Genomic DNA, 6,377 nt, shown 5'->3' on the forward strand with positions numbered 1-6,377 from the left:
GCAGCCAGGCAAGCCACGCTCCCGCGTCTCCAGCCTCCAGCATACGGCCAGTGACTCCCGATTCCTAGTCCTCTACGCCGGGATGCGACTACCTCGACAGGTCAGTACAGGAACCTGAAAACACCAGATTTCTTTTCAGCATCATTTACATACTGCGGTTATGCCCACGGAGGATCCTGGACTGCATGTTTTGATTGGATGAGAAAAAAACCTCCAGGCTTACTCTGATTGGACTCCATGATCATGTTCTGATTGGATGAGAGCAAGTCTTAACAACCAATCACAGCATGAAAATAAAGTCCAATCAAAGTAGGCCTAGAGGTTTTTCTCTCGTCCAATCAGAACATGTAGTCCAGGAACCGCTTTTGCATAACCTCAGTAGATAAAGCATGCTGAGGTCATGTCAGGTCATTTCAAGCTCTTCTGTGTCGAGCTGAGGAACTGCTCTGTGCCCGGCTTACAGAACTGGAAGGGGTCGCCACCTTCCGCCTGATGGAGGCTGGAGAATGGATGGAACCTGGATCCCTGGAGCCTGGGACACTACCTCGCTGCGGTTGGTGGTGGCAGCAGACCAGTAGGAGGGCGGTTGGCAGCGGGAGCTTCTTCTGCCGGGCTGGAGGACTAGGAGAAGGAAGAGGGACCGCCACATGCTGGAGGCTGGAGCCTGTGCCACCGTGGCTCACCTCGCTGTGGTTGGTGGCGGCTCGCCTTGCTGTGGTTGGTGGTGACGTCGGAGACTGCAGCTCGGCCACAGTGGTAGAAATGTGTTGGGGTAGGTGAGTGTTCCGGGGCTGCCCTGTACGGCTCTGGGGGCAAGGGTTGGGTGTCCTATTGGGGCTCACTGCTAGAGGCTACACTGCCTGTGGTAGGTGGTCTGGTTGGGGGCACTCTCCGGGGTTGCATTGCTGGTGGTGGGGTAGGTTGGCTGGCTATCTGGGGCTATGCTGCCCGCGGTGGCAGGAGTGGTGGGGGGAGGCAGGTTGTGTACACTAACGTGTACTGCTGGTGGCTGGGGAAGGGTTAGGGGCGCTATCTTCTGCTGCACTTCCCGCAGCAGGGGGTGGGTTGGGTGGAGTTACCCAGGGCTACAATGCTGGCAGTAAGGGGTGGTTAAGGGGCGTTGTTGGGTGCTGCACTGCCTGTGACTGGGGGGTGCGCCATCAGGAGCTGAACTGCTGTGGTGGAGTTGGGGGAGGCGGGTTTGGGATGCTATCCAGTGCAGCAACACCTGTGGCTGGGTCAGATTGTGGGCACTCTCGGATGGTACACTCCCTGCGGTGTGGGGGGAGTGCTTTGGGGGGGGAGTATTGGGGTTACATTGCCTGAAACTGTAGGGTGTGTTGGGTGTGCTATCTGGGGGCTACACTGCTAGTGGCAGGGGGCAGATTAGGGGTGCTACGGGGGCTACACTGCCAGCGGTGTTGGCGAGCTGAGGAGGTGGCAAAGGCAGCGACAGCAATGGCCTCCTTCTTCCTTCTGGTGGCTTCCAAGTAAGGGATCGTTCTCCTCTTGCCGGACTCCAGACTCTAGAAGGAGATCTTCTCCTGCTTGAGCTAGATTGCACGGCAGGGCCCCCACACCCACTGTGGTTTCCCGTCCCGCCCTCATGCTCTGTGTTGCAGAGACCACCTGGGACTACTGGGCAGGGAGTAGTAGGCACCACGGGGGAAGTGGGGGACAGGGCACTGTGGGTGGAGGCGTCAGGAATGGGAACCAGCCCTTGGGTGGGGAGGGCTGGCTGGGTCTGAGTTTCTCCTACTCAGGCTCCCCGAGGAAGGCAGCCCTGGTGGGCCCAGTAATTCCTGGCCGGCTGGACCTGGCCAGGGGCTGTGGTTTCAGTGAAGGCACTCACTCCCACCCCAGGCCCCAGTTCCTGGCCAGCTCTTGCCAGAAGGAGAGGCTGGACTTTGGAAGGTGGGTGTGAGTGCCTTCAATGAAACTGATCCCTGCCACCCAGTCACCAGTGTGACAAGGTGAGGCTCTAACGGTTCCACTCCCTGAATCCTGTTTTGGGCTTTTCGGGCTTTGCCTGCCCAGCTGCTCCAAGCCAGGCTGAAGGAGGAGGAGGAGTTGCCTGTGGTACGGTTTAGCCTGCAGATGACGTGGTTCTGCAGCTTGCCTCATGTGGTTGGTGGCGGTGATGGAGACTGCAGCTGGATCAGAGCGGTAGGAGGACACCCACGGGGGCCAGGTGGTAGGAGCCTGGTAAGGTGGGCTGGTACATTGAGGGCGACGGTGGTTGTATTGGCATCGGCGCTAGTGGTGGTAGCAGTAGGAAGTCTGGGGGCCGGGAAAGGGGAGTAGGAGCACTGCAGGGCCCATCCCGTTCTGGGGTGGGGAGGAACCTGTGGGTGCTGTAACGAAGGCCTCGGTGGCAGTGGTGGTGGTACACTTAGGGTCTTACTCTACTTGATTGTAGTTTGTCTGTGGTTCACATCACTTTTCTTTTCTTTTTTTTTTTTTTTTTTGAGACAGTCTCGCTCTGTTGCCTAGGCTAGAGTACAGTGGCACGATCTCGGCTCACTGCCACCTCCGCCTCCTGGGTTCAAGTGATTCTCCTGCCTCAGCCTCTTGAGTAGCTGGGACTACAGGTGCCCACCACCACACCTGGCTAATTTTTGTATTTTTATTAGAGATGGGATTTCACCATATTTGCCAGGCTGGTCTCAATCTCCTGACCTTGTTATCCACCCGCCTCAGCCTCCCAAAGTGCTGGGATTACAGGGGTGAGCCTCCATGCCCAGCCCATACCACTTTTAAAGTTTCTTTGCATCATCTTAACTCTTTCCACCCATAATCACAAGTGAATGACAACCACTTAATGACATATAGATATTTATTATTTAATAGAATCCAAAATAAGTGCGTTTTATGAATTAAATAAAACACTGAAAGGTTCATTTTCATTTTTCTGTTAAAAGCTTTGTGCTTGGCCAGGTGTGGTGGCTCATGCTTGTAATCCCAGCATTTTGGGAGGCCAAGGCAGGCAGATCACCTGAGGTCAGGAGTTTGAGACCAGCCTGGCCCACATGATGAAACCCTGTCTCTACTAAAACTACAGAAATTAGCCAGGAGTGGTGGCAGGCACATGTAATCCCACACACAGCAACCCCATTACTATACTAGGGGTATACCTCAAGGAAAATAACTCATTGTAACAAAAAGATGCATGCACATGTTATGTTCATTGCAGCACTGTTCATAATAGCAAAGACATGGAGTCAATCCCGGTGCACCAAAGATAGATTGAAAATCCAAGGTAGATTGGAAAATTCCATATATATATACCATGGAATACTGTGCAGCCATGAAAAGAACAAAATCATTTCCTTGGCAGCAACATGGATACAACTGGAATCCACTATCCTAAGCAAACTAACGCAGAAAGAGAAACCAAGTATCTCGTTTTCACTCATATGTGGGAGCTACACATTAGGTGCACATTGGCATAAACATAGGAACAATAGACACCGGGAAATAAGAACGGGGAGGGACAGAGTGGGCCAGGGTTGAAAAACTACTTCTTGGGTCCTATGCTCACTACCTGTGTGATGGGTTCAATTGTACTCCAAACCTCAGCATCCCTCGATATACCTTTGGAAGAAACTTACACAGGTACCACTTTAATTTAGAATACAAACTAGAAAAAAAAAAAGAAAAATTTACTATAAAAAATTTTCTGTAAGTAAATATAAATTTCTTTTTAAGAAAAAAATTACTGAAGTAAAAAAATGGATTAAACTTTTACAAAGGACAGAGTTTTGCTAAGAATTTCAAAGCGATGCATTCATTGCAAAATATGACTTTAATTGTTTAACTTTTCTTCTTTTTTTTGAGATGGAGTCTCGCTCTGTCACTAGGCTGGAGTGCAGTGGCACGAGCTCAGCTCACTGCAACCTCCGCCTCCTGGGTTCAAGCAATTTTCCTGCCTCAGCCTCCCGAGTGGCTGGGACTACAGACATGCACCACCACACCCAGCTAATTTTTGTATTTTTAGTAGAGTCGAGGTTTCACCATGTTGGCCAGGATGGTCATGATCTCTTGACCTCATGATCTGCCCGCTTTGGCCTCCCAAAGTGCTAGGATTACAGGCATGAGCCACCGTGCCCGGCCATTATTTAACCTTTGTACTAATAAAACACCACCTTTCTAAAATTATGTATATCCAGTAGACCAATATTATCTATTTTTGTCAGATTACTCTAAACAGCATTGCACAGAGACATCCTCTATTATCTAAACTTAAAATAAGTAGGAATTTTACTTTATTTATGTGATTACTTTTCTTTTTAAGCAAACTTCATGTTATGTCTAGTCCCTAAAAATACTAAAGGCCACATTTTGTAAGTGATATATTATTCTCATGATAATGTCTCTTGTTTAACTTAAAACATTATTTTTTTTTTACGTATTTTAGATGGAGCCGGACTGTGTAGAACAAATAATTACAGAAACAAAGAAAAGTATGTTTCCAAAATTTATTAATTAAATTTAGGTTTATTTTAGTAATAAAGTGTAAATAGCAAATGGCATTCCTTTTCATTATTGGGTTAGTAGATACTACGTTCAGTATCTTTTCCTTACACACATCTAGTGAAAGATGTGAAAACAAAAACTGTCACAGTGAAGAGTATACTCATGTACCATTAATTCATCATGTCCGATAGCTTAAAAAATTCCCAAGAAGTGTATCCATCTCTTTTTTACTGGCTCTACAATTTCTTCACTTTTGCCATCCTCGTGGAACTGTCAGCCAGCACGTTGAAAGGATTCTCTGAAAACAAAGTCATCATCAAGTTCTCTGGGTTTTGGTAGAGATTGAAGGCCAACAGACCTCAGACTCATTTAGAAATACTTAGTTGAGGAAAAACCCTTCATAAGCAGTCGCTTGACAGGTGACATTTTAAATCTCCTGTCATTTACTGTGCCATTGGCTTACATCTGTTCTCAGGAAAAGTTCCAAAATTTTCACCATGAAATAAAAACACCTGTGTCAATGTAATTCTTGTCAGGTTACTCAGCCTTATGTCTCGCCGCTTACCGCACTCTGCCCTTTGCTCTAGCACCAAAGTGGGCGGAGTAGAACTCTGTAGGGCTCTTCCTCACCTCAGGCTCTTTGCCTTCGCCTGGTCTCTCTATCTGGCAAGCTTTTCCTTGTCCTTCAGGTATCAACCCATTTATCTCCTCCACAAAGCCCATGATATTGACACAAAAGTGGGATAGATGTCCCTTCTGTGTGTTCCAGTAGTGCCCTGCTTTATACCTGTCATAGTGTCTATGACTCTATACGGACATTGCCTGCCTGTCTGTTGTTTTAGGTTGTAGCATATGACTGTTGAGAGGTGGACCATGCCATCTTCATATTGTAATTCAAGTACTGATTCTAGTGCCTTAGCACGTGGGTGTTGAGTACATGAATAAAGAATGGAAAAGCTGTGATATTTAACCACAATTAGAATTAATGCCATGCGTTAATTATTTAATAGTAATTTTGTATTGTAATTGTACGTACATATTTCTCATTCTTTTTAACTCTGATAACGTTCTCAACTCTTTAGATTTTAAACTCACACTTAGTTAACTGAAATGTTTTGGGTAAAGAACATAATCCTTTCTTTTTCTTTCCAGCTTTTGCTGTGTTGGGCACTTGCTCCCATCTGCTTTCTTCTCTAGAATCCACTGGGAAGCCACATCTAATAAAGAGAATATTTAACCATAAAATCTTAAGGAAAAGTTGTGTGATTTAAAAGATCATAAAACTTTATTACTGGGCTATTTACATGAAATTTTAATTGCTTCTCATTACTAAAGTGGAATATTTTCATATCATATGTATGATGAAAATTTATTATGGTATTTTAAATGATGTTTTTTAGCCCCCTTAAGTTTTAAGTGGATCTTGCAAATGAACACCAGTATTATGGAGTTTGACATACTCAAATTGCCCAAATGTCAGCTGTTTAAAAAGCCAAACAACCAAGTCATCCTTGATACTCTAGTAAAGGTCATCGAAGCCTTCTTTGCATTTTACAGGTTTTATTACTATATATAGTAGGAGACTTAAAGAGTACCTGCCAGGTTTGTCCATAGTAATGTTATGAATTTCTTTTTGTAGTTCAACCGTATTTTGTGTGGAGATACTCTGAGGCTCTGTAAATATCTGGTTACTCCTAAAAACCCACTAGATTTGGTATTTCATTGATGTCTTGTCTTTGAACAAGTATTACTGTGATGGTTGCCAGATGATTATTTTCGTATTCTCTTGTTTGTTCTACATGGAGAAGTAAAACCAATAAATAAAGGAGAAGGGAAAGCTCATGATTCTGGTGCTCCAATTCTCCAAGATTAGGCCAGTGGTAGACATTTCTTTATGTCTG

General features: G+C 45.9%; 1 long non-coding RNA gene across 1 annotated transcript; it reads left to right on the forward strand.

Annotated features, from left to right (window-relative positions):
• The first annotated feature begins 362 nt into the window (after positions 1 to 362).
• Positions 363 to 5,669, forward strand: LOC134756883 (uncharacterized). Its single transcript, XR_010130264.1, has 3 exons — positions 363 to 776; positions 4,418 to 4,463; positions 5,629 to 5,669. It is a non-coding gene; the product is annotated as an uncharacterized lncRNA (long non-coding RNA).
• Positions 5,670 to 6,377: the final 708 nt, after the last annotated feature.

The sequence above is a fragment of the Gorilla gorilla genome, chromosome 13, assembly GCF_029281585.2.
Source record: "Gorilla gorilla gorilla isolate KB3781 chromosome 13, NHGRI_mGorGor1-v2.1_pri, whole genome shotgun sequence".
Classification (NCBI taxonomy): domain Eukaryota; kingdom Metazoa; phylum Chordata; class Mammalia; order Primates; family Hominidae; genus Gorilla; species Gorilla gorilla.